At 42.0% G+C, this 22,743-nt stretch overlaps 1 long non-coding RNA gene across 2 annotated transcripts in view; it reads right to left on the bottom strand.

The window, feature by feature from the left end:
• The window catches only part of LOC307022589, a 100,636-nt gene that overhangs the window by 5,675 nt on the left and 72,218 nt on the right, over positions 1-22,743 (bottom strand). The window contains exons 4-5 of one of the 2 annotated variants that reach the window (XR_013803445.1): positions 20,954-21,022; positions 7,877-7,992 (exon numbers count right to left, since the gene is read on the bottom strand). This is a non-coding gene — a long non-coding RNA (uncharacterized lncRNA). Of the gene's footprint in view, positions 1-7,876; positions 7,993-20,953; positions 21,023-22,743 lie in introns of those variants that run through there. The other variant, XR_013803444.1, reaches the window with a different exon arrangement.

The raw sequence follows: 22,743 nt of genomic DNA, 5'->3' as shown, positions 1-22,743 counted from the left end.
AAAGCATTAGGAAACTAATCATCCATATTCAAGTTGTTTACCTGTGTATGAGATCCTTTCCTTGTCAAAATCCATGTAAGATCCCTGACTACACACACACACACACACACACACACACACACACACACACACACACACACACACACACACACACACACACACACACACACACACACACACACACACACACACACACACACACACACACACACACACACACACACACACACACACACACAGTCGTAGTGTAAAGCCCTGATCGATTTCTCTCTCACAAAAACACATACATGGCCCACCTGCTGTGTAATGTGGGTCGATGGGAGTGGGATGTGTGCTGCTGTGTATTTGTCGTTGTGTGTGAGTGTGTGCATGTAAGTTCTGTATTGACTGCATTAATTAATGCGGTGCAGATGAGTCCCCTCGGAGCTGTCTAATTAGACATTAGCATGGAGATGTAATTACCTGAGAGGGCTCAACACGTTTCACTTAACTACTCTCCCTCCTGCATGACAGGTCTAGGCTGAGCTGGTAGGGTATGTGTGTATGTGTGCATGCAACCACCTATGTGTTTTTTAATGAGTGAGTATTTGACAACTTTTTTTGCATAAGCAGGTGTTTAAATGTGCCTATGCTGCTTCACATCCAGCAGCATCCAGACCCCTCATGTCATCTGGGACAGTGTTAGTGAGTGTTTCCAGGATAAAAACTAGAAAACTAAATGAAAAGCCAGGTCATGTTTAGTTTAGTGCTCCCCACCTGTGGAACAAGCATCCCGAATATTACATTAAATGTCATTGAGCCAACATATTCATCCACTAACTCTCCACTTCAGTTATCTTGCACAAGAACACTTCATCAAACAAAACATATGAACCTCCGTTTGGTAGATTTACCCCTGAGCCATAGCCGTCCCAAAACATGAGTACCTGAAACTGTCGACTGATTCAAACTCCCTCTGGAGGGACACTACATGAAAGCGAAAAACCCCAAAAAACATAATAGAGCCCTATTAACCATGTGTGCCTTTTCTTTTTATTGTCTATACGATGCTGTTTAGTATTTTGAATATATATCTATTTCACTGTAAAGCAGTTCAAATAGCCTTGTGTCTGAATAGTGCCTTAGAAATACATTGTATTGCCTCGCCTTCACACGCATGGTGTGGTGGTAGAGTGTTAAGACCTAATTGATTTGCTCCTTAGTAACACGTTTCCTCCTCCACTCTCATGTCTTTTTACTTTGTCTCATTCGCTCTAGTTTTTTTCCCCACCGTGGTACAATGTTGCTTGTCATCCTTTTTTTTGTACTCCCTCGCCTTCCATCTCTTTCTAGTTGGGATTGTGAGTGCATTAGTCCTCTGTACAGAGCGACATGGGTTCGATTCTCGATCAATACCCCCCACTCTACTGTGGAACAGAAAAAAAAGCCTCTCTGCTCTTCAGTCTCCAAAAGCCTCCTTTCTCTTTCAGAGGAGAAAGAAGGAGAGCACAGATCTGAGAGATTGTTTACCGGTGTCTAGGCAACCATCTTGCCAACCTTGACATGCGATTGGCATTGTCTGGATCCTGACATTAGATAAATAAAGTGACACAACCTTTGACGCAAACACGAACAAATGAAAAGAAACCCACACACCTATCCTTCACATCCAGACATGGAGATCATACACTACAATATCCCATCCTCTTTGATGCAAGCAGACTGTTAGGCAGAGGAGACTGTCAATAGAGTAAGACAACAGATTGTGAGAACCCCGTGAACTCCAATACAGCCTGCAACACACCTCTCAGAGCACCAGGAAGAAATCTATTGGCCGCTGCAAGCATTGTCTTCTTATCTGGAGATGGTTCTGTCCTGTTTCCAATAAGGGTCGATAGCATTAGCGTGTCTGACAGAGAAAGAGAGACAGAGGGGAAGAGACAACAAAGACGGACAGAGAGATAGAAATAAAGATATTTACAGTCGATGCACACATTTGGTCAGAGTGGATAGATCCTATTGTAAATATCAGATCATGGCAAGATGATTGGAGGGATCGTCATTCTTCAAATGAATGAATAAAAAAACTGTTTGAAATGTCCAGACAATCTCAAATACATATAATGTATAGGAAAAGTAGATAAAAAGAGAAGCATGTCTTTTTTATGATGGGAGTCAACAGCTGACTAGTATTGGTCACTGTAGTCTCTGTTGAGGGCCTTATAAGTATGCTAATACACACAAACAGTGGACATATGTATAGTTCTGTTTTTACTACATTGGGCGTCTGCACACCCAGACATTTTTATGTGAAAGTCTGGGCGGACTGACCACAGGGGACCCAAGATTAATTGTGTTAATCTATTGCTATCATTGTTTTAGTTTGCCACTTCCTGCATGTGGTAAAATCTTTGGCTAGCGAAAATCTGAAACCTATTTCTTCTCGTGTTCGGCTCCCACAACATGATATGATCTCTGTCACAGACTACATTCCCAGATGTTCTAGGTCATTTGTTCGAGTTAATTAGGAATGACAGCAGTATGAAAACAGTGAGAGATTGTCTATTGTCTCTTTATAAGTACAACCATTGTCTTTTTCACCACTGTCCTTCAGCCAGTCGAGACAAGATTAACTGAATAAAAAGTTGTAATTCTGCAGCGCTGAAGTTGAAATGCTGGTGCCTATTGCATTGTGGCTAAGAGAGAATGCTAATGGAATCATGAAGCAGCTTATCATGTGAATGAGAACAATAATGAAGAGACAAAGCAGAGACAAATCCATTGTAAGTGAGGTGGAATTATGTCGGCTCAGTGGATTATAAAAGGCCTTGATCCAGTGGGAGTTGAAAAACATGGCTTCCATTCTCACACATATTCACACACAGGCATACACACAATAATACACAAAACCATGCACATGCCCATACAGTACGGCATGTCAGAAACACTGCTGCATTAATACAAATTAATATAAAAACACATGCACACACATATGCATATTATACAACTGCGCACACACAGGAATAGGCACATACACGTCAAAACTTGATATCTACTCACGCTGCCAGATAATTGAATTAATTCATCTGAGAAACAACTTCACAGATTAGCGACTTAACTTTTCAATAATAAGAAAAAACTCAGCCACGCGAGATAATTACATTTGTCTCAAATGAGGGCAGCCGTCGAAATGTATCATGCATTGCCATGAGTCCACAATTTAACCCACACACTCGCATGCACACACACACACTTGCATGCACACACACACACTCGCATGCACACACACACACTTGCATGCACACACACACACACACCACTTCCACCCCTGAGTGGCTCAGAGATAAAGGCATTTTTAGAGTTGAAAAACACAGTGGAAAAGTGCTTCACTGGTCATTAGCACACATCAGTTTTTAAAACCTAACAGTTTATTCCCTAACCCATATTCAGAATAAAGTATTATACAAATGTACTACAAGCATATATAGCTTACTGACAACAACAGCTATAGTGTGTAATTGGCTGTATTAACACTTAAGATGAGATCACTGAGAGAGTAGTAGGTGACAAAAGGTTGTAAGAGCATTGGTTGTCAGATCTAAATGAGCTGCAAACATGTCTTCAATATGCGTGTAAAACACAAAACAAGACTGAGAAATTATTGTAAACTATATTAGAAATGGTGTCCTTGTGAAACTTTCCAGTGGACGCTGGAACTGCCACAGAGCCGTGACTAAGCCAGAACAAAACCAGAACACAACACAGAAGGAGCCAATGGACATTAATGGTTATCGCACAGCATCATTGGCTGAATTGAAAATCCCTGAAAAACCTCCCAGCTAGGTTCTTATAAATGTAACCTTTACTTTTAACCTGAGCTGAGCCCTGAGTATAAACTAACTTTGTGGTCTCACAAGAATAGTAATGCAATAACACACTCCTTGATCAGCCATCCAGTCATGGGCAGCTCCTAACTGTGGACAGACAGGGACAAGGAGGTGAGAAAGGTGCAATATATATTTCATGGCCCCACGACAGTGAATTCTGAAACTGCAAAAACAAGCCATAAAAATTCCAGAGGGTGTATTGAAATCCTCACTGGGCACCCTTCCTCCACCCCCTTTCTCTCCATCTCTCTTTTCCTCCCTCCCTCAATATGCTGTCTCCCTCTCTCCTATTTCTGTCTATTGTTGGTACAAAGCATCCCATTCAGGGCCCGATGACTTCTCTTACGGCAGGCAGCGGTAGGCTTAGCGAACAAAGGCAGCGGGGAAACAAAAGCCAGTTTATTAGGCCGGACAGTGACAGAGAGACAGAGTGAGGGAGGGAGATGGAGAGGAAGAGGAAGAGAGGAAGACAGAGAGAAAGAGTGGCACTCTGCGCTCCATTGTGGCTGCACTCACATCTGGTGGCCATGTGTGACCGGAGCAGCAGGGCTAATGATGGGCTTCCTGAGGCCAGCTCAATTAGGCCAGGCCTCACCGGACTCCCAGAGAGAGGCAGAAAAAGAGATGACTATCGACATGCTGCTTCAGTACTTGCATGTTTTTGTGTATATGAGTCAATCTGCACTTTGCAGTCAACGTGTGTGCGTGTGTGTGTGTGTGTCCAAAAATGTGTGTTTGGGAGCATTTGTATGCATGCAAATTCCCACTGGCACAATCCTGAGCACTGTCCTCTTTATTCTTTTAGCCCAAACAACACCTCCCCTCAGCGACACACACACACACACACACACACACACACACACACACACACACACACACACACACACACACACACACACACACACACACACACACACACACACACACACACACACACACACACACACACACACACACACACACACACACACACACACACACACACACACACACACACACACACACACAGCCTCCTCCTGAGCGGGCTAAAACTAACTAACAAGCCGTAAAGCCATTAACGGTGCTGCTTTGATGGCCCAACACAAGATTTCCAACACACTTAAAGCTACACAGGGGGGAGGGCAAAAATGATGAGAGCCTGCAACCGTGTCCTCGGGCATGTGTGTCCATGTCTGTGCGTGATGTCTAGTGTGTGTGTTACAATGTGGACAAATGAGCGCCAAATCAGATGGGTTCCTGTGACAGTACCATCCATTATTATTCTTGCAACTGTTCAACCCAGAAGACACAGAAGACTGACAAATATACAAACCTAATAAACAGGAAAAGAAAAGCCAGCTGTGTTAATAAAAGGCTTTATTGGGGAAATGTGATGCCAATTCATCTCATAATCACGTGTTATCAGTCAGATGTGTATAATTAGTATTGCATACGCAATTGCATAAACAAGAATGAGGGTTATTTGAGGCTTTCAGTTTTAGCACAAAGACATAACCACACACATAGTAATGTATTAGACACGGTCTTCTGTCCGGTACCAGTGACATGCATTGAAAGGAAATTGTCAAGTCAAGGGGCCTTTTAAGATTTTACATAATTAATTTTTTAATATACTTGTAGGTGGGGTAACCCACTGTAAAGAGCAACACTACAAAAAGAACAGAATGTTATTGAGATTTAATCCAGAAATATATTATAGAGTAACATTTGCTGTAATCCGTAGTTTCAAAATATACAACAAAAAATGCAAGCCTGGATAGAAAACACTTTGACACAAAGGATTTATCGAAAGAAATTAAAAGTTACTAGACACAGAATGATACCAAAAAAGTCCCACAATACGAGGAGGAAGTCCAACTGATTTGATTTAGCCTAATCATGGGACCATCATTGGCCTTTTCACCAAAATATGACAATAATTTGCGCTGGAATTTGTGGAAATCACAGCTGATATGATGACAATGTGAAATAATGTAACCATGCACTGTTTGCTTACCTACAAATTACAAATCTGTACTTTTTCTAGCTCCAGGGTTTTCAATCTTTAAGTATTCTTGTCTGTGTCATGTATCACTGGCACGACTTAAAAAGACACGGGGTCATGGATTTCATTTTTATATCCCTTAATAGTCTTGTTAATGTTTGAGTAACTTCTGTAAAAAGCAAAACTCCAAGAAGGACAGAATCTAATTGACATATTTACCCTTGGATATCGTGACACAAAATCAGTAGCGTGCAAAATACGGAATATAATATCATGTATCTAGATAATGCAAAAGAAAATAAACACTAAGCTCAACCAAATAAAGTTATTCACTGCTGGGAAATCCAACTGATTTGATTAAGCCTAATCATGGGACCTTGATTGGACTGTTCACCAAAATATGATAGATAATTTGACCTGGAATTTTTGTTTTTGCACAATACAGATTTAGCAGATACATGCCTGGCAGGTTAAGTTTTGTTTCTATGGTTATCTGCCCTGCTAGCTTGTGTTGCTTAGCCTGTTAAGCCCCAAGCCTGGTGATCAGGTCTCAGGTTCGAAAATGACATTCCCAGAACCAATGCAGTGTTTTCCATTTCCATTTTTTTATTTTTTGGTGGGGGGGTGAGGTGCCCCCACAAATAGAATCAAATTCTGTGGGAAACACTGAAATGATATATATCTTGACTTCTAAAAGGGGTAAATTAATAATATTTTTTCTCAAAGCAATGATAAACCTGTGGGTTGGATGTAAAAAAGTCAGAATCAATATAGATGTTTTTATTTTAAAGTAAATTCAGATTGAACATAGTAAAAAAAAAAGTAAATTATAGTTTCCGTCCAAAAAAAAAAACATAACTTATAGTGAAAACCACCCTTGAAAGATGGGATAGTAGACGAAAAGCTTTAGGAATTCAAACCATAGAATATAATAAGTACCCTGTAATAAGATTGATGCAAAACAAGTTAAATTTGACCTTTTTAGAGAGATTTAGAAAAAAAAACCTCCTTCTGGGGTCATTTGGGTGGATTTGCCATATCTCTGGAACCCATCGGTCGATTTTGGTGATTGACACCACTTTTGAACTGTTAGAGCCAATAGAATCGAGGAGAAGTTCCCAAATCCATCTACACATTACCATTGGTGAAGAGAGTGATGCGCTGCCAGCATGCCCAAAACCGGGAGCTGGGTTACAGCTCTCATACAAACTCATGAAAACTCAGTTTATTGAAAAAAATGTTATGATGAATTATCAGTAATCATTTCAAAGTGACACAGAGACATTGGATTAACCTTCAGCAGCGTGTATATGCGTTTTAATGCCATTGAACACAACTTTGATTAGAAAACAGCAAAGGTAAGACGTATTTGGCGTTTTGGCCCCGTAAAGCTAAGTTGTGTGTTGTCTGGTTTTCTTAGCTGCAGTTTTGGTCGCACAGTGATGATACTTAAACCATTGGAATCTGTGGAATCTCAGCTTTCATATGATATATTGTTTGTGCAGATCCGATGAAGTATAAAATATTTATACCGTGAGTTATGTGCTAAGTGCGTTAGCACTCTTTCGCTTAGTGCTAATTCACACGCTCGGCGTTAGAGTTGTGTTTTGTTTCGTTGAAAACCATTTTGTCAGTTAGCTGAGTTTCTTCCCGTTAAGTGTGTATGACACATTAATAGATTGTTAAATGTTAAGAAGCCCTGAGACACAGTTTCATGAAAAAAAAGCCTGTAGCCCCTGCGGGCGGGGGCTATGGGGCTGAACAGGTTAGACATGCTGTCATCCGATTGGTTGTGCGTCGAAAGGTCCGCCAAACTAACCCATAGTTTAAACAATTAGAGCTTTGAGCGCTCTCTCCTTAGAAACACAGCGGCCAGGTCATATCAGAGTCGTTTTACAGCCTGAATGCAGCTTAACTGTGTATCTGTGAGAGAGCAGGAGAGTCTGTAAATACTGAGTTTGGTCAGGGTGGAGATGCAAAGAACGCTCAATGTAACCTTTGTCCACATCCACCTCACCGTCTTTTTCTCTCTCTCAAGCAGTAAATCAATGGCAGTCAGTTGGAGAGTTCGATCCCCATCCGTTTTCACTCGATTCTTTTTTGTGGCTTTGTGGATGGTTTCCGTGGTTACACCAGCTCCCTCTGCAGAGGGGAAGTGGTTGATGTGTGGGAGAGTCATAGGTTTTAGTTACTCCAGGTACAGTATACAACGTTGATTATCATGTGTCTGAATGACTCCTGCCTCCTCACGCACATATTTGTATCAGTTCTACAGATGCCTTTCAACTGCCTTCTATGAGACTGACCCTCTAAGATATGATATTGGTGAGACCCTGACTGTCCAGCAATGGTAGTAGATTTCACTTGTCACATCTAAAAGTAAAAACATTCGATTCAGCTTTGAGATGAATAGTAGTCTTTTGGTGATACCCTGACTTTACATCCATACATCAATACTTAGGTATGACCACATCATTGCAAAAGCAGTGGCTTGCGTCGAAACTTAAACCAACTTATCCGGTCATTATTTTAAGAAGATAAATAAAAATAATTTTATTTTGCTGCTTTTCTTTGTTTTACATTAATTTAAACTGAATATCTTTATGTTTTTTACTGTCTTGGGCTCTAGGAAACTGCATTTATTTTTAATAGATCTTTCAAATAAATAGATTAAATAGAATGTTTGATAGATTCAATTACATCAATCAAATTATTCCAATTAACATTCATCAGATTAATTGGCAATAAAACACAATTGTTAGTTGCAGTTCTCAACAACAGCTCATTATTCTATCTTAAGCCAGTTTAATTTGTTCCAGTCAAGAAACAAAGGAAACTTTTACAAACTGGTGTCAAACTGTAAATGCAGAAGCTCAGAAGATTGAAGTTCCTCCTTTGTGCCAGTTGCTCCTCCACACTCTGCGTCAACTACTAGTGCCATGTAATGAATACTCTAATACTTGCACACTGTATATGTAATTAACAGCATGTATTAACTGCCAAGAAGGTTATGTTTTTGGGTAAACCATTGGACTTTCATGAAACTTGGTGCAACAGGGGCCAAGAAAGAACAGATTACATTTTGGAGCTGATCTAAATCACAAGGTGGACACATGCATTATTTTTCATTTATGCAAATTATCTTTGCAAGTGCTCGTCTAGTTTACCCATGTGACACATACCAAGTCACTGTTTGCCATAATTCATCAATTCGTACATTAAAACACACAGAAGCAGAGCTGCTTTTGTTGGTATTCAAGGACAGATTGTACCACCTGTTACAAGGCTACAGCAGCAAAACCACATGCAATCCTCCCCTCAGTCCCCGACTATGTCTCCACAGGAAATGAGAGGGCGAATAAGCAGACAGAGATAATTACAGACCAAACAATAGCCGTCGTTTCTTTTCTACATCGAGCTCCTAGCCCTGCCCTCAAACCAACACAACACGGTTTTCAAAACTCTGTGTCCACTCCACGGACAGATCCAAAGCACACCAGTGAATCCCATTGGTCAATTTTCTATGTTCATCCGTTTCTGCCTTTGCTTCTACAGAACAAAGCATGTTAACCTTGAGCTGCGAAACAGCTTTCTGCTGGCGTCTGAGGAGATATTAGGAAGGTGATTAAGTGAGATTGATGGTACTTACATTCCCTGACAAAAATAATGGCTCCTTCCTGTTGTTTAATCTTCAATCTTCATTACATGGGGGATAAGCAAGAGAGTATGGTTTTTAGCCAAATGAAGGCCATGCTTAACAAAGGATACAATGAAGGACGGTATTTACATTTAAATTATTTGGAATTGAAAGTCCGAAGGTGCATTTGGGAATGGACTCATTTTATTTATTTATTTTTATTAAAGGAATACTTATATAAGGATGATTTATGTTTTAATTAACAGCATTTGACAGCGATGTAGCCAAAAGCATATGACTTGTTTTCCTTTTGCCACTGATTTTCAGACTCTTAATTTAGAATGTCCCTGTGACATTAAAGCCCAAAAAAACATCTTAAAAGTAACTATTTAAAAATATTCGAGACAAGTTAGAAAAAGAAAGTTGCTTTTTTCTCAACTTGGACGAAGTGGAGTTTTGGATATGATATTAAGTTTTAAGAAAAATCAAACCCATTTACATTTCCCCAGAAGGTTTAGGACTTGTTAATAGTAGTTGGACAACAAAGTTTTCATGCAGTTCTGAGAAATTACCTTTAACTGCCCCATTGTGCCATAATAACAACCAAACTGTTACAGGAAGGTTCCCGTCTTGTCTAATATACAAGTGGGTTTTCAAAGGACACAGGTTTGATTCTTTTCTCTTTGGTGGATGGAGCGTCCTTGAGCAAACCAATGAACCCATACCATTTCCAGAGGCACTGTTCCAAAGCTGACCCTGTACACTGACCTCCCAGCGGAGAGCGGCTAGCAGACTAAAAAATCCTCCTTTGGGTGATCAATACCACGAGAAAAAAGGCGATGGATGTAGCCTCGGCTTTTTGCTCCGAAAGCATACAGTAGAGAGGTCAGAACACAGGGTCAGCTGAAGAGCAGCACTATTGAAGCTGACAGGGACTCAGTGTCTTGCTCAAGGACACTTCAACAGGGAGGACGCTTTACAGAGATACAGACGATACGAGAGTTCAAGGGCGGGGTCTTCGCTAAGCACAACACACTCCTGTTCTCAAAGAGTTGGAATAAAAAAGTAGCATTCTAAAGCAACCATGTTGTTTGCAAGGTCTAAAAAAACGAAACAACAACGCTTTGCGTTGGCTGTGCCATTGTTTTGGGGAAAGTACGAAATTGCCACTGAAGGCTGTGCTCCAAGTTACAATTATTTCCACTTCGACCTGAGCCTCTGCTGACCTTTCAAAACCCAACCTATGAGACAACTTCTGAATGAGACAAAGCCAAAAGTAGGCAGGGGAGCTAAATATAGTTACAATGCCGCCTAGCTGCCTTCACTTCTGCAAGGATCTGCACCGTACTTCATAGTTGAGCTAAGGTTACTTTCATATATGTGAGGACAGCTTTTTTCATTTGTGATGAATACATAACAATTATATCAAAGCCCAGCATGTAGACAGAGCCTCAAAGTAGCAACATAAACAAATAAAACCGTAAGGAGTTATTTACCATTCTCATTAAAAAGAAATGCCAACAGACAAGATACTAAGTTTTGAGAAATTGGTAGAGTTGTCATATTTTTTCACCGGGGGTCTGTTTCCTATATTTATTCTTTCTTTCAATGACGTTCTGCCAGTTTTATAAAGTGTCCTAATGATTGACTGCAGCAGATGGACTGTCAATGCAACAAACGGCACATGCAGATGAAAGGGGTCCCGCCGTGTCAGGCCGATATTTTGACACCGTATCTGTGCATGTATTATAAGCAGGCCTGTTTGCGTCCGTGTGTGGGTGAGGGTGTTTGTGCATAAATGCACATGTGATGAATTGACTGTTGCCATCCCTCTGAACGATAGAGACTATAGGAGCAAGAGAAACAATCCTTTTAATCTAGTGCATCTTCTTTCGCGGTGTCTGGGTCTGATGTCGGACTGCACAGAAAGGTCAGAGAGGGCTTCGCTCGGGTGGGTGGAACAAACAACTACGATTTGCTATCTTTCCCTCTGTCTCTCAGTGAGGTCTGTGTGGTGTACTGTTACAGTTAGTTTATTCAGCATCAAAGCAAACCCAAACTTTTGAATTGTTCAACCAAGCAGTGCAGTAAAAAACGAACAGGATTTAACTTCCTGATAACTGAACTGTGGTGGGAGGAAGATAAGTAACTGGCTGCTTGGGAAGTTCCTCATACTATCATTGCCCTTCATCCTCTCTCTGGTTCTTCTTTGTCTATGTATCTCTTCCCCCGTCACATCTGTGCTCCCTATCTATCAAATTCAGCTGCCAGTCAGAACATTTCATAATAAGTTTCAAATTATTCCCGGTACTAAACCAATGTCTACCCAATAGCGCAACGCAGTGCTTAATCTAGCTCATCCTGACGAGTTCACTACACTTTATCAGCAAGAGACAAGGGGGGAAGAAAGAGAGAGCTGGGAGGAAAGAGAGAAAATAAAGAATTGAAGGAAAAGGAGGGAGGGGGTCAGCGGAGGTAGAAATGAAGAGATGAATGCAGCCCCTGTTCCTTCCCACTGTCTCAAACAAGGCCTGGGTAAACAGGAAGTACAGCTGCGCTCTCTGTCTGTGTCCCTGTGACTGGGTTTTTCACTCTCTCTTTCTTTAGCTCCCGCACCTCCCTCCTTAAGACAGTCCAAAAATACATGCATTCCTGTTCCATTATCACACATTCCACATTTTCTATATCTGCTTCGCTGACCAGGGAGAACAATAATCGACCAAGTTAATGAAGAAAGAAGCTGGAAAAGTGAGAAGCGCAAACAAACAATGGACAAATGTTGCCTAGAATATCTCGCCCCCTTGTCGTCAAATTGCAAATAGTCATGATGGTTGGCAATCTGGACACGCAGTTCCCCTCAGTGGGCCCTAATCCCCCTATTTCTTTAAGAGAGAGAGGGAGTAGAGCAGAGGAGAAAGGAGGCATTGTGGCTCGAGACAGTGCAGTAAAAAGAGGAGCGTACAGTACCAAATTGAGGTCGCAGCAAGACAATGGCTGCCCTTCACTGGCTCATTCACACACGGTCTCCACACAGCTCTATCAAACGCCTCTTTCTTTTCTTCTTTCCCTCCTCTGCTCTGTTCTTTCTTTTTCTTTCTCTCACGTCCGCCTTTCTTCTCCCTCATCACAGAGGGATAGGGGATAATGAAACCCCGGCTCACCCAGGCTGCTCTGGGGCCCGTTTCGGAGGAGAGGAGCTCTCACTGTCTGGCGCTCTCCTCAATGGGCACCTTCTCATCTTCTCTGTTTAGCGCCCAACACGTGCTCCTCCCTCCCGCTTTTGTTTTGGAGGGACAATTTATAGTTCGACAGGAAGTAGTATGTTCAGGAAATGGCCCCTCTATCGTCTTATATTGTGTGGGTGCAATATCTGTATTGGTGGGCTTTGTGGTCGAGAAATAGCTGTGTTTGAAAACGGCACATGGCCCTTAACGTGCCAGTGACAAAGGGTCTAGGAACAGATTAAAACAGTTGAAGGCTAATCAAACAACAGTTAGCCCAACATTTTATACTCAGGATCTTGCCACTCTGGAAAGTTATCACACTTTTGGTGGTCTTTGATTTGATTACTCTCTACGTTTGTCTGTGAATGAGATGTTACTTTGTGTAGTGTTTTAAATCACTGGGTAACATAACGAGTTTTTAAGTCAAAGGACTGCTCAATAATATGCACAAAAGCTGCATCTTTTAGCTGGCAAATGAAACACATGAACTTTTTCCAATTCTAAAAGTAATTTATGTTTTTAATACTTTCTGTTTTGTGTCTCGGCTCCTTTCCTCAACCTTTCCTTGGCCAGGATTACCTCATAAGTAGCTTTGAGGGAAAAAGTATCCAAAGATAGTTAGCAAAACTAGTGTAGGTATAAGGTTTGATTCCAATTCAGACCAGCTATTATGAAAGACAGCTTCATTCTAATATACAGCCGGCTCTGTCCTTTGAAAGTGTACACAGATGTCTCATTCACTAAGTCACATATCATATGGACTGCTTCTAAAGAAGAAAAGAACCATGAACGGTAAAATATGTTCCCTTTTCTGCCAATGAATAGATCCGTGGAATTCACCGTTTCACACAGAGACAAAAATCTTCGAATGCCGATGCTCAAGTTAATGAGTGAAGAGGGCAAAAGCACCTCCGGGCTACTGATGATCCAAGAACCTAATTTGGCTTGGCAAACCTAATCGTTCAAAATTGATCGAATGCAGAGTCTACTGGAGGCCTTTAACCGGCTTACTGCGAGACAAGGGGGGAACAGGGATTGGCATTGTTATTCATACCACAGAAGAATTGTTGTCTTCCAATCAAATTTGAGCAGAAGGACGTCAATTGCCCACAGGGTTGAGCGCGTGATGATGTTAAGGTGACCATTATTGCCCCATAGAAAATAAAGACTGCTCTGATGTTGTTTTGTTGGTCAAGTGCTCTTCAGTGGAAGGCAATCTTATTTCATCGCATACACATACAAGAGATACACAATCAAACCTGCACGAACACACTCACACATACAAGCGTATAGAGAGGAACATGCAGATACTCAAACACATATCATGGCGGGATTTAAGTGGAAAGAGATGTGTGAGAATATATTTAGAGTGTGGAGAATGCATGCTAATGAGAGGAAAGTCTGGACTAGACCACAGGGCAGAGGTCAAAGGGCTCACCCTATTGGTTATCTGTTATTCATTAATATCCAAGGTAATTGACTGGAAACACAACCTTTTACATAAAAGCCACAAGGGAGTCGTTGCAAAGCAATAAACTAACAAAACCTTGACTTATCCTCTGTCTGTACACAGTATGTTGCCATAAAACCACATCTTCCTTTCAGTAACCAAACAAATTGGATGATTCAATCAAGCATTTCGTAATTTAGTGTCAATTGTTGGTGGTGGTGGAAAACCTTTCCCTCCAACCAAGCCAAATCGATGTTTCTTATATCTGAATATCACAGCGAGAATCCACCTCAAGGGCCTTTTGACACGACACCCTTCTCTTTAACCGAAAAGCAGACTGAAATCAGCCCTGCCACAAAACAATGCGTAGAGCTGCATTTGTATGTTTGAAACAATGCCCAGTTGATTAGAATGCTTGGACATAGGGTTTTACAATCTGTTTTCTAATCATAGTGACACTTTTTGATATCAACATTTTTGGCACCGAGAAATTCCTATGGCATGAATCTCTTCTTTTTTTAAGGTTTTAGTCATTACTTCAAAGGACAATTAAAACTTTGCTTAGCTTTCATGCAAACAATCATTTTGTCAGTATGAACAGAATTCACACTTGAAGTCAACTTGACAGATACTATTGATGTAAAGCGATGTGTAGGTTGGCTTTAAGCGTGAGCAACAATCAATGCTGCGGGTTTTTCTGCTGTCATTTTATAGCTTTTTCACAGTGCTGTTCTAACAACAAGTACAATGTAACAGCAAACAGACCAAACATAAGGATGACAGGTAGCAAGAAGGAAGGACGGTGCTAATGGAGCTGTGGATGTAGTCAGAGAGGTGACGCTCTGTGGCCCTCGGAGAGCAGACAGCAGGCCTGACCTCTCGACCTTACACACAGCGCAGCCACTCTCACGCTGTAATTACCTGTCACACTGCGAGCGGGTGTGTATCTGCATGTGTTTTAGAGGAGAGGGTGTGGTAGAATTGCACTTGACCCGACATGCAAACCAACCCCTTGTTTCCCATAAATGACATGAGAAAAGCATTGGTGGTTGCACACCCCTAACTGAGACCCTGACTCCCCCGGCCCTCTCCCTTTCTGGCTCCCGGTAATTACCTGTGGGCCTATGGAGGGGTGGGAGGCATTGTGTGCTGCCTGCGTAGCTCTCAGCGAGATGTGGGATTGATGCGCACTCATTGACCTCTCTGATTGGGGTTAACAGCAGCCTTATTTGCATGAGGAGATGGGGCTTTCATTAGCTACAGTAGCAAGACCTCAGGTGCAGAACACACACATTACACAAACACACACTGAGAGGGTAAATTAGTTCACCTTTCAGAAGACACAAGGTTCTCTTGTTTGTTTGTTTTTCAGTGTGGTTGAAAAATCTGTTTCGTCCTCATGGGGCAACTTTTACCAGTCATGATATTCCAAAACATTTCTGAATACATAAATAGATTTAAAGTAGGGGAGCCAAAATGAAAGGTAGCTAGCAACCGACTTCCACACTAGTTCTTTTGTTTGCATAGATAGTTTCAAAGGACAGGGATAAAATTAATGTTTCATGTCGCAAAGTAATTGTAACTCATGGTATTATCCCAATAAACATCTGCTCAGAACTACATTTAGCTTACTTTTAACTAAGACATTTTTTTATGCATTATCAAATAAAACACACCTTTTTTTTGTTAACATCCTTAATCATAAATCATGTTCCATCTCGAGGAATCTAGGAATAATTTCCTTATTCAAATGTGTCACTTATCTCCAATAATAAGAAACTACTTAAACTACTACTAAATACTTTTTAAAGTAATGTGTGAGGATATTCACGTATACCAATAATGTGCATTCACCACGATCAACCTATTGTTGCAATAAAATCCTATTTTGTCCTTTTCTGGTCCTAAATATGACTATCACTGATTTGGTCATGATCCGTGGGAAAATATTCAATTTCAAAATGGACGTTTTAAATTGTTTGCCAACCACTTTTGGCCTGAGTTAACTTTGCCATATATGGTAAATCTTGTATGGCTAGGAAAATAAATGTTAACCTCTCCTACAAGACGCAGCCATGACAATACAAATAATCCACAACAAAATAGAGAGCAGTACTTTTGCACAAATAGTTTTGAGTTACCGAAGGCCTGAACTTGGTCTACTGTTCCAAAAAAAAAGGAAGTTTCTTGATACACTTGATAAGAGTTGCACACACTCCGAGAGGGCATGCCAGACAATATACAACTAAAGACAGCTCAGTGCAGATCTGAAATAGAGTCACGCAACAAAGTGGACACTTCACTCAGTGACACCTACAAATGCTCTCTCTCTTTCTCCCTCACACACACACACACATAGTCACACACACTGTCCTGTGCTGTCATGTATAATTCAGCGTGTGGCCGGGCGGGCAGATGCCTCTTCCCCAGGGGGTCCCATCATGCCTTTGCTAGGATGAAACATTTAACAGCACAGGACAAAATGGAACACGCTCAACGAATAAACAGGAAGGGTTTCTGGAAGAACACACAAACACACACACCACGTTCACAGTCTCTCTGTCACATGGTCGCTTTAAAACAAACATAACCTTTCACACATGCAGAGCTCAATTAAAATTTCTCAAGATTTGAAGGGAGGAACAATTATTTTTTATTATATCATTGAAACATTACATGACCTTGTACATTGTGACTCATATTTAGTACGAAACCATCTTTTATTATCATGACCTCCAAGCCCCATTGTACACACACACACATACACACACACTCACAAAAAGAAACACTGGCTCTTATTTTTAAGGCTGCGAACAAATGGCCACTTGGCTGTGCATGCACACACACGCACAAACACACACATATATTGACTCCAAAAGTGGGTCATTAAATGAGTCACCCAACACTGTAAGAGTGCTTTTACTCTTAAGTGAATAACTGTAGAGAAATGACAATATGGCCGCATAATATCAATATCATTCCATATTCAGCACATGGTGGGGAAAAGAAGAAGACGCCGTGTGTGTGTGTGTGTGTGTGTGTGTGTGTGTGTGTGTGTGTGTGTGTGTGTGTGTGTGTGTGTGTGTGTGTGTGTGTGTGTGTGTGTGTGTGTGTGTGTGTGCCCAGGCTGACTGGGTAAACTGTGAATATTAATGTGTTGTAACCTTGACACACGCGGAGCTGCTGGAGCTGTAGAGGAGCCTCCTCTGATGACATTAGACAAGTAGACAGGAATTCCTACCTGATGTGACACACTCAGGCATGACTCCTCACTACTCCTTCTGCCACCTCTCGTTTCCTCTTGTTTCTCTGATCTAACCTTGTCTCCTTACCCCCTTTGTCCTCTACCCTCCTCATCTTGTTCCCCGCCTTACTCGAGTTCCGCTTTTCCTTCTATCCTCCATCCTTCGTTTCACAGAACTCTTCTTTCTTACATGCATATCTCTCCTCTGATCTCCTCGAATCTCCCCTCACACACATGTCCTTCGACCTCCTACTTCATTGTTGCCTTCCATCACCTCTCTTTTCGTTTCCTCAACCCCTTCTGTCCTGTCAGGGTTCTCACAGATCTTTAGTCTTAATTCATATTTCCAAAATCTCCAAAAGTCATAAAAAGGACACAGACATACATAGGAAGTACCGGAAGTGCTTCAAACGTGGCAAAATATGAGTTTTTTAATGTTAGTCTTAAATGTAATTCCGAGTACATTGAAGAAAATCTTAAATCTAACTTGCCTAAAGCTTTGTGAGCCATGTATATAACCAATGTTCTCTGGCCGCCTCTCCTCAGCTCTCACCTTTCTCCTCTCCAACATCTCATCTCCTTCGCCCCACTTCTCTCGCCTAGTGTCCAGTCCTTTCCCTTTCTCCACTATCATCTCCTTAACTTCCGAACACCCCTCTCCACCTGTCGCCTACCATGAACTCAGTATCCTTCTCCACCTCTTGTCCCCTCCTCTCCACTTGTCAATCATTATTGTCATTCACCTCCAATTGTTCTCCCTCTTTCGAACAGAGAATATGAATCAGGCTGTTCAAACTCTCTTTCTGTCTCTCTGTCTTTGCCCCCCCCCCCCCCCCCCCCCCTCCTCTCTCTTTCAGCTCACTGCCAGGCTACCACAGCCCAAACTGTTCAGCTGCAACTGTTCCAAGCCCAATAATTACAGCTTGTCAGAAAGAATTAATTTTCTCATTTCTCATAAAGACGTGTACAAAATTACCATGTTATTATAACGCCGCCACTCTCTGGAGGCACCGACGAAAAACCAAATTTAATTTCGGAAATTCTTCCCATGCACATTAAATTAAACACATAAATAAGAGTTTAGGAATTGGGGGGGAGGTTGTTTGGGGGGGGGGGTGGGGGGAAGCATATGTTCGTTAGGCCGGCCCCAGCTCTTGGTAATGGCCGTCGTAATGTTTTGATGGGCCAGGATATTGGTAAGCACCACACATTTGCATGATCACCGTCGCGGCAGGCAAGCGAGCCAATTAGCTCTCACACAGCGCTGGACAGTGGGAGAGAGAGCACGGAGGATCTGCTCGGCATCAGAAATACACAACAAGACATGGAACTGAGCTCATTCACAAGCACGTATGGAGAATAGCATATTTACTGTAGGGAGAGGCTCTATGGGATGGGTGGCTCTTCACATAGGATCTGTTAAAGCAAGGTTATGAGTCCAATAATGCAAATAAATTTAAAAAATATGGCAGCAGATCTAGCATTGAACTGCAATAGATGCTTTTAAACATATATTGAATTATATTTTGTGATACAATTCTTGAAATGCTCTTGTTGCTTTGTCAAGGCTATAAGTGCTGCTGTGGTGGGCACTGGTCTTAAAGGGGCCCTATTGTTTAATGTTCAAAAAGCTCTTTATTTGTGTCATACTGCCTGCAGCACCTCTTTTCACCCTCTGTCTGAAACCAGAGCCCAGTCTGCTCTGATTGGTTAGCTGGCTGGCTCTGCTGTGATTGGTCAAACCTTTACAGAAGTCCCACCCATTAGCCTATCATGTACATTACATTACATTTAGCTGACGCTTTTATCCAAAGTGACTTACAATATGTACATTCCACCAGGAAGATACAACCTTGAAGAAAACAGAATCATATCAGGTTTCATAGAGCCAAACATTTCAAGTGCTACTCAACTGGCTTTAGATAAGCCAGTCCTTTATTAGTATATAAGTGCTTTGTTAGCAGTTCTTTGTCAGTAATTCAATCGCTTGAAGTGGAGTCGAAAGAGATGAGTTTTCAGTCTCCCCCGGAAGATGTGTAAGCTTTCTGCTGTCCTGATTTCAATGGGGAGCTCATTCCACCATTTTGGAGCCAGGATAGCAAACCCACGTGTTTTTGCTGATGGGAACTTGGGTCCCCCTCGCAGTGCGGGTGCAGCGAGCTGTTTGGCTGATGCAGAGCGAAGTGCACGTGCTGGGGTGTACGGTTTAACCATGTCCTGGATGTAGGAGGGGCCAGATCCATTCACAGCATGGTAAGTACCATTGTTTTGAAGTGGATTCTAGCAGTTACCGGAAGCCAGGGAAGGGAGTGGAGGAGCGGATGTACAATGTGTTGTAGCACTAGCCAATATAAGTGTTAGTGTTACATAGTGATGTCAGTATGTTACGGAAGTTAACAAAAGAGACCAATCGAGGTGTTTCAGGCAGTGGGGCACGGGAGGAGTGCGTAGGAGGGAAGCTCCCTCTGGAGGGAACTTTGGGCATGAATAATAACTATTTTGTTCTGAATCTCTTTTTTTCAAGTTCTGCAAAATCCAATTGAAAGTGATGCAGCCGCTCTCCGTCTGACGGGGATCTCCCACAACGAAAACAAACTCACCCAAACACAGACGAACAGGGTGTCCCCTCCAACTCTCTGGCACAGGGAGGGCAGGGACTTTCCCTGCCTGCAGCACAGGACCCACACACACATTTCCAGTGACACACGCAAAAGAAAGTTCACCCTTGGTTGACACACACACGCAGCGGGCAGAGTCATGGCTGATCGGACAGGGCTGGGACAAACAATCATACACACGCACACAAACACACGTACACACAGGGGCCACGGTCAGAGTAACCAGTGCCAGCTAAATCTCGTCAGCTGAGCAGTGATTTGGCCGCAATCTGTGATCATGACACTGCTTGACACACACTGTCTGGACTTCTTCACACACACAGAAACACACACAAAGAGCAGGCAGACAGTATCAGCTGAGCCTCTATTTCATGGTCATTTGTCTTGGATCTGGGTTTGCCATCTCTGCCCTGCTCTGACTCCGGGCCTTGTTCTGTACACAGCAGCATCGTCATCGCATCGGAGCACGCCTCGGGATAGTTTTTCACTGACGCCACAACATTTGCAGAACTTCCACAGTCAAATTCATTTATTAGAAAAGTTTCTAGATGAGCAGTCAAAGTTTTCACGACAGAAACAAGAGACTGTGCAAAAGAGAAGTGGCTGGTCCAAAGACTAAGTCCAGAAAGGCTCAATAGGTTTGCAAGCATCCCAGCTTCTATCCATGCTCTTTGAGATTAATCAATGTGTGCAACTTACAACGTGGGTGCATTGCATGGTCTCCACTGAAGCAACGGTACTGATCTACTATGATGAATTTAGCCTTATCCGTATGAATAGTGAATGTGAGTACAAAAAAGAATGTGTCTCAAGATGACAAATGTATAAAAGGATTGTGGTGCCTTTGAGTAGGATATAATAAAGACGGAAGGATTATTGTTACACAGTGATAGGATGATTGTCGAATAGGAGATCAGTTGGAGCTCTTACCAGTCAACTTAACGGAAGACCCTGATGAAGAAAATATCAGCAGCTCCTCTTCCACTGATCCGCTCACTCCTGCACACAAGGAAGAAAAAAGCAGTTTAATTGTGCAATCAGATAATCAGATGATCATTACACTGGGGAAAAGTTTAAAAGATTCAAAGAGAGAACTGGAGAAATGTTGGGAGCAAAATATAATAAATGACATTTAAGAAAATAATATAAAAGTTTGATTGGTCCAACTTTCTTTAATACATTCGTATTCTTTTGTCAGACTCTTTTCTCACTCTTAAGCATTTGTCATCAAAGTTAAATCTTAGTTGATCACCGATCAAGGTTGCTACGTCTAGTCCGAAAAGTAGCTCACAAATTGAGTGCGTGTGGGTTGTGTTGTGTTTGAAATGCCTTTGTGCATTAAATTGTGAAGAAAAGGAGAATAAGAAGAGTGAAAGGAGACAAACAGGAACATGAGACACAGAAAGTGAGAGGGAGAGAGGGGGAAGAAAGCTGAAGGTAACTTATTCTATTTAATAGATCCACTACTTTTTCCTTCATTCCTCCTTTTTCCTCTCCCTCTTGCTCCCTACATTCCCCCTACTCTCACCCCCTTGATAGCAGAATTCTTCAGTCTATAAATATCAACAAGAGAGACTATAGAAGCGCGCGCACACACACACACACACACACACACACACACACACACACACACACACACACACACACACACACACACACACACACACACACACACACACACACACACACACACACACACACACACACACACACACACACACACACACACACACACACACACACACACACACACACACACACACACACACCAGTTTAAACCAATGAGCACAGTGGTGTATTGTGCCAGCAGAGCCAATACACACTTCTAAAGCCATTACTCCCCATGGAAACAGGCGAGCGCATTCGCACACACATGTGATGTTGACGTTGTACCCGCGCAGTGGCTGCCTTAGACAATAAGCTATTTCAGGGCCAAATCACTGACAAAAATCCATTTTTCCACCCCACTAAAAAAGATCAGGAATGAGGGAGGGAGAAGGAGCAGGATAGAGAGAAAAGCTGAAATCAAATAAACAGTGGCGTACATCTCTCTTAAGCTGGATTTATCTCTGTATTTTGTCATCATTCTAATTTATTCCCCAACCTGCTTACAATTACCGCCTTTTCAAAACTCATAACGCCGGCTTGTTGTTGTTCTCAGGGAGATTGCGTGGTATCTGCGAATGAATGAGCGGGGGACTTGCATAAGGTGGAAAAGCTCCTAGTGTACTTTTGTAGATTATCCACTTGATACCAATTCATTTTCTCCCTCACTTGTCACAGTTTTGTAAAGGAGGCGATGTAGGACAACGCACACAAAAGCTCTCACACACACACACACACACACACACACACACACACACGGTACAGTAGAGGAAGGGAGTGGGCTCGTCATCATCTTTAGTTGTGATTACAACACTTGGCAAGCGCTCCCCTGCCTGTTTGCCTGCCTATTGCCTTACAAATGGATTAGTAAGCCCTGTTCCATTTGTGTGTGTAGCTTCTCTGAGATTTAGGTTGACTTACAAATAACACCAATCAGATTTGGGAGCAGCCGCTGTGTAGTGTTTTTTTTTTTAAACTGAGGAATATTGAACGATGTGATTTGGGGACAGCACTGGCTTTGAGTTTGGAAAAACCTTGGGGACACGGTCTGAGCGTGTCCCAAAGCGGCTGTGTGTTGTGAAGATGTTACACGTTCCATAATGAGGAAGTCTGAC

The sequence above is a fragment of the Notothenia rossii genome, assembly GCF_949606895.1.
Source record: "Notothenia rossii genome assembly, chromosome: 10".
Lineage (NCBI taxonomy): Eukaryota > Metazoa > Chordata > Actinopteri > Perciformes > Nototheniidae > Notothenia > Notothenia rossii.
The sequence above is the reverse complement of the archived record's forward strand: the minus strand, read 5'-3'. Positions and strand labels throughout refer to the sequence as shown.